Raw genomic sequence first — 12,500 nt, forward strand, 5'->3', positions numbered from 1 at the left:
GGCACTCGGCCAAACAGTGGCCAAGAAGGGCGCTTTTCAGCGCACGCTTGGACTCCAAAACTCTGCCGCGCCTTTTTCGGCTGCCGCAAATCGAGCAAACGGTGTGTTTCGGACGGCGTTTCGCTTTCGCTACTTGCGAGTGCTTTCGTGGTCCACCCCTCTATAAATACTCGGGAGGCGTCGAAGCCGGTTCTCCAAGCCGGACCCGTAGGTATCGTTGTGTGCTCGCTCTCATTGGCCCGCCTAACCAGAAAATGCCTGCGGTACACCCATTTGGATAAGAGTGCACGCAGATGCGGGCCTCGACGGCTACACATTTCCTCGGGCGGCCGCCTCCCGGCCTCCGTGGAGCGCGGGATGCACGGTCCCATCGACAAGCCTCTCCCGTTTTTACCGTGGCGTCGCGGTTCACCACGGCAGGCGGGTCGGTCTCCTCCGCATAAAAAGGGGGACCCCCGCTTTTTGTTCCACGAAATCGCACAAGCTTTTTTCGCATCCACGGTTTGCCACCGCACACCAAAATTCCGATCCGGCTGCCTACTTTAGCCAACAGGTGGAGCCAGGCGCGCCGTACTTGCGCGGCACTTCCCACGTCCACCGAAGTCGGTGCCAAGGACCACTTTCGGCGCCGGAGCCGCGTACGAGCCTACTCGAGGCGGAAGAACGAAGCCAGCAAGGGCCTGGCCGCAAGTGCGTTCAATTGTCGGGACGTCCAAGTCCCTCGTTCTTCCGTGCTTCCTCTTTCGGCAAGTCGTTGCGGCACCTTCCCAAAGCGCGCAGACCCGCTAATCGCGACGAGCGCGACGTGGCCGTGCCGCCTTTCCCTCGGCAGCAAGCAAAACGCCTGGCAACGTCGACGCTCCCCTAACCGCGATCTCGCACCGTGTTTCGTGTGGCGAATTCAAAAGCCGGCCGGCGCTGCTGCAACCATTACGGTCGGTACGCATACGCCGCGGAGGGCGGGACGGTCATCGGAGCGTGCGGTTCCTCCATCGAGTACTGCGCACCTCGGCCGTCGCATCGCCGTGCCATGACCGGCCGCGCGTCAACGCGAACCGGTGCCAGCGAGATCCCTCGCCTGCAAGAACCGACCGGCAGCCTCCGTCACCCGAGGACGCGGAGGCGCTTGCCGCGGACGGCGGGACGGTATGCACTGGTGCACAGCGGACCCGTCACATCGCCAGTTCCTTGACCGACCGCCGACGCTTGTGCCGTTCCTCTCGTACTTGGCAGTCGCCGCGCGATTGTCGGGTCTCGTTCTTGCACGCTCGAACGGTCGGGAGGGCACTCGGCTGGCGTTTCGGGAACGCGCAGCCTCGCCTTCTACCGACGTAACCACGACTCGCCGTTCGCGCTCCGCCGCTCCTGTTTACAGTACTAGGCGGTCCCGCAGCGGTCGGGTCGCGCATTTCGAGCGCTTCGAGCCACGGTGCAGTGGCGGGTCGAAAGCCGACCTATGAGTGCGTTGCGCCGTTTGTACCCGCGTCCGCCACCTGGCCGACCGTCCAAGGTCGCGGTGTTGGCGTCCGCTGGGCGCAACAATTTGTCACGGGGTGCCGCTCCACATTCAGGCAGCCCCGTGGGGAAAAGCCGACCCCGCGTCCAAACGGGGTCAGCGGCAGAAAGTGTCGGGCGCAGACGCAGCTGAGGCGCTCACCCTTCACAATCCGTTAATGATCCTTCCGCAGGTTCACCTACGGAAACCTTGTTACGACTTTTACTTCCTCTAAATGATCAAGTTTGGTCATCTTTCCAACAGACCGGCGCAACCGAAAGGCCGCGCCGGACATCGGTCCGAAGACCTCACTAAATCATTCAATCGGTAGTAGCGACGGGCGGTGTGTACAAAGGGCAGGGACGTAATCAACGCGAGCTTATGACTCGCGCTTACTGGGAATTCCTCGTTCAAGGGGAACAATTGCAAGCCCCTATCCCAATCACGAAAGAAGTTCCACGGGTTACCCAGTCTTTTCAGACAGGGATAAAGACACGCTGCTTCCTTCAGTGTAGCGCGCGTGCGGCCCCGGACATCTAAGGGCATCACAGACCTGTTATTGCTCTGTTTCGTGCGGCTAGGAGCCGCTTGTCCCTCTAAGAAGGTTGTAAGGTGCTGGGAACCCCGCACCTATTTAATAGGCTAGAGTCTCGTTCGTTATCGGAATTAACCAGACAAATCGCTCCACCAACTAAGAACGGCCATGCACCACCATCCACCGAATCAAGAAAGAGCTCTCAATCTGTCAATCCTCCCAGTGTCCGGGCCGGGTAAGTTTTCCCGTGTTGAGTCAAATTAAGCCGCAGGCTCCACTCCTGGTGGTGCCCTTCCGTCAATTCCTTTAAGTTTCAGCTTTGCAACCATACTTCCCCCGGAACCCAAATACTTTGGTTTCCCGGAAGCTGCCCGCCGAGTCATTTGAGTAACTCAGGCGGATCGCTGGTTGGCATCGTTTATGGTCAGAACTAGGGCGGTATCTGATCGCCTTCGAACCTCTGACTTTCGTTCTTGATCAATGAAAACATTCTTGGCAAATGCTTTCGCAGTAGTTCGTCTTGCGACGGTCCAAGAATTTCACCTCTAGCGCCGCAATACGAATGCCCCCGTCCGTCCCTCTTAATCATTACCTCGTATTCCAAAAACCAACAGAACAGAAACGAGGTCTTGTTCTATTATTCCATGCAAGTTTATTCAGGCGACTCGCCTGCGTTGAGCACTCTAATTTTTTCAAAGTAAAAGCACCGGCCATCTCGAGGCACACAATGAAGTGCACCAAGAAAGAACCGGCATGATGTTCAGTCCGAGCCGTCGCATCGGGTAGATGCACTACTCGTCTGGAACTGAGATCCAACTACGAGCTTTTTAACCGCAGCAGCTTTAGTATACGCTATTGGAGCTGGAATTACCGCGGCTGCTGGCACCAGACTTGCCCTCCAATTGATCCTCGTTAAAGGATTTAGAGTGTACTCATTTCAATTACGGGGCCTCAAAAGAGTCCCGTATTGTTATTTTTCGTCACTACCTCCCCGTGCCGGGAGTGGGTAATTTGCGCGCCTGCTGCCTTCCTTGGATGTGGTAGCCGTTTCTCAGGCTCCCTCTCCGGAATCGAACCCTGATTCTCCGTTACCCGTAACAACCATGGTAAGCAAGTAACCTACCATCGAAAGTTGATAAGGCAGACACTTGAAAGAAACGTCGCCGGCTCGTGGCCATGCGATCAGCACAAAGTTATCCAGAGTCACCACACAATACGGGCCGAAACCCGATCGATCTTGGTCTAATAAAAGCACCCGTTACCCAAAGGGCTCCAGGCTCACTGCATGTATTAGCTCTAGAATTGCCACAGTTATCCAAGTAGGAAGAAACGATCTAAGGAACCATAACTGATTTAATGAGCCATTCGCGGTTTCGCCTTATTTCGGCATGTACTTAGACATGCATGGCTTAATCTTTGAGACAAGCATATGATTACTGGCAGGATCAACCAGGTAATCGTTCGACTGCGCGTCCGTCCTCGCCTTCGGCGGGCCGGACGCAGTCTGTGTGCGGCGGAGGCCACCTTCAGGCGCCCCAACACGCTTATTTTGCACTCCGAGATGACGGCGTTCGAGCTCGCTACGGCACAACCTTCCCGAAAGACGAGTGGGAGCCGTGCGGCAAGAAGCACGTTCATGCTCGCTCTTTTTCGTTGCATCGACTCGGTCGCGCCGTGCGGGTTGCCCAAGCCCGCTGCACTGTCGGTGGACCGGCCGGAACTAGCAACGGAGCCGAGACTGCAAAGCCGCCAGACGACGGGTCACGCCCGCGTCTTCGGCGCTTTCGCATCTGAATCGCCCGAGGACGACACGGAACACACCTCGATATCGTGGTAAAACGGCACCGTCCGACAACCAGCCCCTAACGCATCAAGCGGATGAGGCTGCAGACGACTGCCGTGGATTCCCCTGGAGCAGACCCGAGGACACGCTTGACGAGGCCGAAGCCCGCCGCATATCAGACACCCGGTCGCTTTCGCGTACGCCGCTCACGAGAACCCCCACATAATAGCAGCGATAAGTACCCAGACCTCCTTGGGCACTAATACGAGCGTACTCGAGAAAATTTCACCGCGGGTGTGCCCCGAAACGTGTGGCACGTTGAGCGTGCCACAAGTCTACGTCGCTCTCAAACCCGCCGAGGTCGTAGAATTTGCGACCCTACTCACGAAATTCCCACCGAGGATACGGCCGCAAACGTACCGCACCTTGGGTAGGCCACGAGTTTGTGCAACACTACGCTGACGGCACAGCACCGAGGTCGTGCGCGCACGCACGGGAAAATTCCGCCGCGGTTTCTGCCGAAAACGTGAGGCACCACGACTCTCCGCAAGTTCGCGTCGACTGCGAAAGACCGAAGTCGTGAACGACGTGTCCGCTACTCGCCGCCGACACGCTGGACACCAAACGTACAACGACTCGACGGCGTCGTAGAGGCCCACGACGCGGTTTTCCTTAACGACGTCTCGGCGTGGCACCGACAGGTTAGAACGGCCGACCAACGTTCCCTGTCCGCCGTTCGGCTCAGTCGAAGGGCTCGGCGACTTCGGCAACGCTGCGAAGCCGCACGGTGACGCACGCCATGTCCCCATTTTTTTTTTTTTTTCTTTCTGCGTCTGCCGGGGTGCCCCTATAATAGCAGCGATAAGCACCCAGACCGCCGTGGGTCGCTCGCCCCGGCTGACGTGGTTTTTCGTACTCCTGCGGCGGTCGCCGTCAAGCACGTCCAAATACGCTACTTTCGTGGGCGCATTCACGCTCTTTCGCTTCGCCGGAGTGCCAGCACTCACTCTGCCAAAAACGGCGAACATCCGAGCGGCGGTTCCCACTTTTGCGTCGGCGTCGCAAACCCCGCCCCGGCAGACGAGGTTTGCCGTACTCGTGCGACGGTGGCCGGCGGGCACGTCGAAAGACGCCGATATCGTGCGCGAATTGGCGCACCTTGGCTTCACCGGAGTGCCGCCACTGACTCCTCCAAAAACGGCGAAGATCCGAGCGGCGCTTCCCACTTTCGCATCGGCGTCCCGAACTCCGCCCCGGCTGACGCGGTTTACCGTACTCGTGCGACGGTCGCCGGCGAGCACGTGGAAAGACGCCGATATCGTGCCCGAATCGGCTCCGTTCGGCTTCGCCGGAGTGCCAGCACTGGCTCGGCGAAAGACGACGAACATCCGAGCGACGGTTCTCACTATTGCGTACGCGTCGCAAACCCCGCCCCGGCAGACGCACTTTGCCGTACTCGTGCGACGGTCGCCGGCGAGCACGTAGAAAGACGCCGATATCGTGCCGGAATCGGCCCCGTTTGGCTTCGCCGGAGTGCCAGCACTCACTCGGCCACAAACGGCGAACATCCGAGCGGCGGTTCCCACTTAGCCGTCGGCGTCCCGAACTCCGCCCCGGCAGACGCGGTTGCCGAGCTCGTGCGACTAGCGACCGCGAAGCCGTCTCGCGACGCCGCTTTCGTGCGCGGCTCCCACTGCGACCTGGGTCACCCGAGGTCGACGAGCAAGAAAGAATGTCGAAAAAAAATTTTTTTTTTTTTTGCGTCTGCCGGGGTGCCCCTATAATAGCAGCGATAAGCACCCAGACCGCCATGGGTCGCTCGCCCCGGCTGACGTGGTTTTTCGTTTTCCTGCGGTGGTCGTCGTCAAGCACGTCCAAACACGCCACTTTCGTGGGCGCATTCGCGCTCTTTCGCTTCGCCGGAGTGCCAGCACTCACTCTGCCAAAAACGGCGAACATCCTAGTGGCGGTTCCCACTTTTGCGTCGGCGTCGCCAACCCCGCCCCGGCATACGCGGTTTGCCGTACTCGTGCGGCGGTGGCCGGCGGGCACGTCGAAAGACACCGATATCGTGCGCGAGTCGATGCTTCTTGGTCTCGCAGGAGGGCCGCCACTCACTCCTGCAAAAACGGCGAAGATCCGAGCGGCGCTTCCCACTTTTTCGTCGGCATCGCAAACCTCGCCCCGGCAGACGCGCTTTGCCGTACTCGTGCGACGGTCGCCGGCGAGCACGTCGAAATACGCCGATATCGTGCCCGAATCGGCCCCGTTTCGCTTCGCCGGAGTGCCAGCACTCACTCGGCCAAAAACGGCGAACATCCGAGCAGCGGTACCCACTTAGCCGTCGGCATCCCGAACTCCGCGCCGGCTGACGCGGTTGCCGAGCTCGTGCGACTAGCGACCGCGAACGCGTCTCGCGACGCCGCTTTCGTGCGCGGCTCCCATTGCGACCTGGGTTACCCGAGCTCGACCAGCAAAAAAGAAGGTCGAAAAAAAATTTTTTTTTTCTGCGTCTGCCGGGGTGCCCCTATAATAGCAGCGATAAGCACCCAGACCGCCGTGGGTCGCTCGCCCCGGCTGACGTGGTTTTTCGTACTCCTGCAGCGGTCGCCGTCAAGCACGTCCAAATACGCCACTTTCGTGGGCGCTTTCGCGCTCTTTCGCGTCGCCGGTGTGCCAGCACTCACTCTGCCAAAAACGGCGAACATCCTAGTGGCGGTTCCCACTTTTGCGTCGGCGTCGCCAACCCCGCCCCGGCATACGCGGTTTGCCGTACTCGTGCGGCGGTGGCCGGCGGGCACGTCGAAAGACACCGATATCGTGCGCGAGTCGATGCTTCTTGGTCTCGCAGGAGGGCCGCCACTCACTCCTGCAAAAACGGCGAAGATCCGAGCGGCGCTTCCCACTTTTTCGTCGGCATCGCAAACCTCGCCCCGGCAGACGCGCTTTGCCGTACTCGTGCGACGGTCGCCGGCGAGCACGTCGAAATACGCCGATATCGTGCCCGAATCGGCCCCGTTTCGCTTCGCCGGAGTGCCAGCACTCACTCGGCCAAAAACGGCGAACATCCGAGCAGCGGTACCCACTTAGCCGTCGGCATCCCGAACTCCGCGCCGGCTGACGCGGTTGCCGAGCTCGTGCGACTAGCGACCGCGAACGCGTCTCGCGACGCCGCTTTCGTGCGCGGCTCCCATTGCGACCTGGGTTACCCGAGCTCGACCAGCAAAAAAGAAGGTCGAAAAAAAATTTTTTTTTTCTGCGTCTGCCGGGGTGCCCCTATAATAGCAGCGATAAGCACCCAGACCGCCGTGGGTCGCTCGCCCCGGCTGACGTGGTTTTTCGTACTCCTGCAGCGGTCGCCGTCAAGCACGTCCAAATACGCCACTTTCGTGGGCGCTTTCGCGCTCTTTCGCGTCGCCGGTGTGCCAGCACTCACTCTGCCAAAAACGGCCAACATCCGAGCGGCGGTTCCCACTTTTGCGTCGGCGTCGTAAACCCCGCCCCGGCAGACGCGGTTTGCCCTACTCGTTCGACGGTCGCCGGCGAGCGCGTCGAAAGACGCCGATATCGTGCGCTAATTGGCGCTCCTTGGCTTCTCCGGAGTGCCGCCACTCACTCCTCCAAAAACGGCGAAGATCCGAGCGGCGTTCTCCACTTTCGCATCGGCGTCCCGAACTCCGCCCGGGCTGACGCGGTTTACCGTACTCGTGCGACGGTCGCCGCCGGGCACGTCGAAAGACGCCGATATCGTGCCGTAATCGGCCCCGTTTGGCTTCGCCCGAGTGCCAGCACTCACTCGGCCAAAAACGGCGAACATCCGAGCAGCGTTTCCCACTTTCGCATCGGCGTCCCGAAGCCCGCCCCGGCAGACGCGGTTTGCCCTACTCGAGCGACGGTCGCCGGCGATCACGTCGAAAGGCGCCGAATTCGTGCACGAATCGATGCTTCTTGGTCTCGCAGGAGGGCCGCCACTCACTCCTGCAAAAACGGCGAAGATCCGAGTTGCGCTTCCCACTTTTTCGTCGGCGTCCCGAACTACGCCCCGGCTGACGCGGTTTACCGTACTCGTGCGACGGTCGCCGGCGGGCACTTCAAAATACGCCGATTTCGTGGGCGCATTCACGCTGTTTCGCTTCCCCGGAGTGCCAACACTCACTCTGCCGAAAGCGGCGATCATCCGAGCGGCGGTTCCCACTTTTGCGTCGGCTTCGCAAACGGCGCCCCGGCAGACGCGCTCGTGCGACGTACTCGTGCGACGGTCGCCGGCGAGCACGTCGAAAGACGCCGATATCGTGCTCGAATCGACCCCGTTTCGCTTCGCCGGAGTGCTGCCAGTCACGGCGCAGAAAACGGCGAACAAGTGTTTTTTTTTTTTTTTCCTAGAATTTGTGTTATAGAAGGCACATTTGATATCGGACGATAATTTTCAACTTTATCACGCGCACCGATTTTCGTGTAGAGGTTTGCAAGTTTATGGGAATTTCTCCACTTGGAATAATGCGATTTAGTAGTACTACGAGAACTTCATGGATGTACTCAAGGGTAGGGCAAGTCAGTTACGTCAACACCTGCAGATTTTTTACACTTCAAACTGAAAATTGTTGGTTGTGAGTCCTCGTGTGATATTAAAGGCCGATTCGCTAACACATAGAACAAAGAAAGAAAGGAAGAAAAAACGCCCGCGCTCGCTCAAGAAACCTGGGTTCGCAACAAGTGGCAACAACAAGCAACCGAGCGAGTGCGCCAAAACCCGTGGCGGCCGAACAAACGCGAAGTCCCAACCGCGTCAGCCGGGGCGGCACGGGACAGGAAAAATCACTTCAGCCGGGGCGGCGGGGCACCGAATAAACCTCGTCACCTCGTCGCAGGATAAAAGAGGAAACAAAAAGTCTAAACAGCGTCTGCTGGAGCGAATGCGTAATAAAACAACAACAACAACAAAAAAAAAACACCCGCGCTCAAGAAGTCTGCAATCCTCACAAAAGGCGACTGTGACCGAGCAGCGTCAGCCGGGGCCGTGCGGAAACGGAAAAACCGCGACTACCGGGGCGTCGAGGCACCGAAAAATCCACTTCAGCCGCGGCGAAAAAAAAAACAAAAAGAAAGACGGAGGGGGGGGGGGGGGGAACCACGTCTGCCGGGGCGAAGGAAAAAAAAAACGCGTCTGCCGGGGCGAGCCCGGGTGCGGCACCACCGGGAAAACTGTGGCAAACAGACATGGCGATCGAGTGAGTGGGCCGCCAGCCAGGCTCAGCCAAAAAGTGCAAAGTCCGAACTGCGTCAGCCGGGGCGGCAAAAACCGCGTCAGCCGGGGCGGCGCAAAAAACCGCGTCTGCCGGGGCGGCACGAAACCGCGTCAGCCGGGGCGGGGCGAAAACTGCGTCAGCCGGGGCGAAAAGAAAAAAAAAAACGCGTCTGCCGGGGCAAGCCCGGGTGCGGCACCACCGGGAAAACTGTGGCAAACAGACATGGCGATCGAGTGAGTGGGCCGCCAGCCAGGCACAGCCGAAAAGTGCAAAGTCCGAACCGTGTCAGCCGGGGCGACGCAAAAACCGCGTCAGCCGGGGCGGCGCGAAAACCGCGTCAGCCGGGGCGGCACGAAACCGCGTCAGCCGGGGCGGCGCGAAAACTGCGTCAGCCGGGGCGGCGCGAAAACCTCGTCAGCCGGGGCGAGCGAAAAGGGGGGGGGGGGAACCACGTCTGCCGGGGCGAAAGAAAAAAAAAACGCGTCTGCCGGGGCGAGCCCGGGTGCGGCACCACCGGGAAGACTGTGGCAAACAGACATGGCGATCGAGTGAGTGGGCCGCCAGCCAGGCTCAGCCCAAAAAGTGCCAAGTCCGAACTGCGTCAGCCGGGGCGGCAAAAACCGCGTCAGCCGGGGCGGCGCGAAAACCGCGTCTGCCGGGGCGGCGCGAAAACTGCGTCAGCCGGGGCGAGCCCGGGTGCGGCACCACCGGGAAAACTGTGGCTAACAGACATGGCGATCGAGTGAGTGGGCCACCAGCCAGGCTCAGCCAAAAAGTGCCAAGTCCGAACTGCGTCAGCCGGGGCGGCAAAAACCGCGTCAGCCGGGGCGGCGCAAAAAAACCGCGTCTGCCGGGGCGGCACGAAACCGCGTCAGCCGGGGCGGCGCGAAAACTGCGTCAGCCGGGGCGAAAGAAAAAAAAAACGCGTCTGCCGGGGCGAGCCCGGGTGCGGCACCACCGGGAAAACTGTGGCAAACAGACATGGCGATCGAGTGAGTGGGCCGCCAGCCAGGCACAGCCGAAAAGTGCTAAGTCCGAACTGCGTCTGCCGGGGCGGCACGAAACCGCGTCAGCCGGGGCGGCGCGAAAACCGCGTCTGCCGGGGCGGCACGAAACCGCGTCAGCCGGGGCGGCGCGAAAACTGCGTCAGCCGGGGCGAGCCCGGGTGCGGCACCACCGGGAAAACTGTGGCAAACAGACATGGCGATCGAGTGAGTGGGCCGCCAGCCAGGCACAGCCGAAAAGTGCTAAGTCCGAACTGCGTCTGCCGGGGCGGCACGAAACCGCGTCAGCCGGGGCGGCGCGAAAACCGCGTCTGCCGGGGCGGCACGAAACCGCGTCAGCCGGGGCGGCGCGAAAATTGCGTCAGCCGGGGCGAGCCCGGGTGCGGCACCACCGGGAAAACTGTGGCAAACAGACATGGCGATCGAGTGAGTGGGCCGCCAGCCAGGCACAGCCGAAAAGTGCTAAGTCCGAACTGCGTCAGCCGGGGCGGCAAAAACCGCGTCAGCCGGGGCGGCGCAAAAAACCGCGTCTGCCGGGGCGGCACGAAACCGCGTCAGCCGGGGCGGCGCGAAAACTGCGTCAGCCGGGGCGAAAGAAAAAAAAAAAAAACGCGTCTGCCGGGGCGAGCCCGGGTGCGGCACCACCGGGAAAACTGTGGCAAACAGACATGGCGATCGAGTGAGTGGGCCGCCAGCCAGGCACAGCCGAAAAGTGCTAAGTCCGAACTGCGTCTGCCGGGGCGGCACGAAACCGCGTCAGCCGGGGCGGCGCGAAAACCGCGTCTGCCGGGGCGGCACGAAACCGCGTCAGCCGGGGCGGCGCGAAAACTGCGTCAGCCGGGGCGAGCCCGGGTGCGGCACCACCGGGAAAACTGTGGCAAACAGACATGGCGATTGAGTGAGTGGGCCGCCAGCCAGGCACAGCCGAAAAGTGCTAAGTCCGAACTGCGTCTGCCGGGGCGGCACGAAACCGCGTCAGCCGGGGCGGCGCGAAAACCGCGTCTGCCGGGGCGGCACGAAACCGCGTCAGCCGGGGCGGCGCGAAAACTGCGTCAGCCGGGGCGAGCCCGGGTGCGGCACCACCGGGAAAACTGTGGCAAACAGACATGGCGATCGAGTGAGTGGGCCGCCAGCCAGGCACAGCCGAAAAGTGCTAAGTCCGAACTGCGTCAGCCGGGGCGGCAAAAACCGCGTCAGCCGGGGCGGCGCAAAAACCGCGTCTGCCGGGGCGAAATAAAAAAAAAAAACAAAGAAAAAAGCCCGCGCTTAATCAAAAGAAAACAAAGAAAAAAGCTTGCGCTTAATCAAAAGAAAACAAACAAAAAAAGTTCGCGCTTAAGCCTGGCGGTGGAACCACCGGGGCAAACAGACCTGGCGATCGAGTGAGTGGGCCGCCAGCCGGGGTGAGCCAAAAAGTGCAAAGTCCGAACCGCGTCAGCCGGGGCGACGCAAAAACCGCGTCAGCCGGGGCGGCGCGAAAACCGCGTCAGCCGGGGCGGCGCGAAAACCGCGTCAGCCGGGGCGGCGCAAAAACCGCGTCAGCCGGGGCGGCGCAAAAACTGCGTCAGCCGGGGCGGCACGGAAAAACGAAAACCGCGTCAGCCGGGGCGGCACGGAAAAACGAAAACCGCGTCAGCCGGGGCGACATCAAAATGAGGAAAAAAAAAAAAAACTGCCTTAGGACACCTGCGTACACTTTCATGCGTTTGGGCATATCTCTCTGTAACACGCGCGCCCCTCGTTACGCGCGGCACTCTGTTTTCTCCGACACCCATATTTCGGCGGCATGTGGCACGCGCGCCCGTCCCTACGCACGGCACACCGCAGTGCTTTCTCGATATTTTTCTTTTCCTCCAACACCGTCATCTATAGGCTTTTAGTGACCTGTTGCTCGTGGCACAAGTTCGCTAGCTCTGACACCTCTTGCATGCGCACCGTTTTTGCGCACGGTGCTATGCCGCAAAGCACGGCAGTCGCATGCGTTTCTCTCAGGCACCTCTTTTTTGACACAACGCTGTGGTGCTTAGAAACACACGCGCCGCTTTTGCGCACAGAACTCCACCGTACAGCACGGTAGTCACGTTTGTTCCACACGAACAGCAGTGTGCATCGTGCTACGACACTTTGAAAGCTTTTTCTTCCGAGTCTCGACCGCGCTGTTCCTTTCGTACTTGGCGCGATTTTGGGACCAGCTTTGTTTTAAACCCCTACTGCGCGCCGTTCCTTTCGTACTTGGCGCGGTTCAGGGTTTGTTTCGAGCCCTTAGCCGCGCTGTTCCCTCCGTACTTGGCGCGGTTTAGGGTCGAGCTTTGTCTCGAGCCCTCTCCGCGCCGTTCCTTCCGTACTTGGCGCGGTTTAGGGTTTGTTTCGAGCCCTTAGCCGCGCTGTTCCCTCCGTACTTGGCGCGGTTTAGGGTTTGTTTCGAGCCCTTAGCCGC

The 12,500-nt window shown here is 60.5% G+C and overlaps 1 non-coding gene across 1 annotated transcript; it reads right to left on the bottom strand.

Annotated features, from left to right (window-relative positions):
* Positions 1–1,671: 1,671 nt before the first annotated feature.
* LOC142792797 (small subunit ribosomal RNA) lies at positions 1,672–3,486 on the bottom strand. Its single transcript, XR_012891215.1, has one exon. It is a non-coding gene; the product is annotated as a small subunit ribosomal RNA (ribosomal RNA).
* Between the last annotated feature and the right edge of the window lie 9,014 nt (positions 3,487–12,500).

The sequence above is a fragment of the Rhipicephalus microplus genome, unplaced genomic scaffold, assembly GCF_043290135.1.
Source record: "Rhipicephalus microplus isolate Deutch F79 unplaced genomic scaffold, USDA_Rmic scaffold_245, whole genome shotgun sequence".
Taxonomy (NCBI): Eukaryota; Metazoa; Arthropoda; class Arachnida; order Ixodida; family Ixodidae; genus Rhipicephalus; species Rhipicephalus microplus.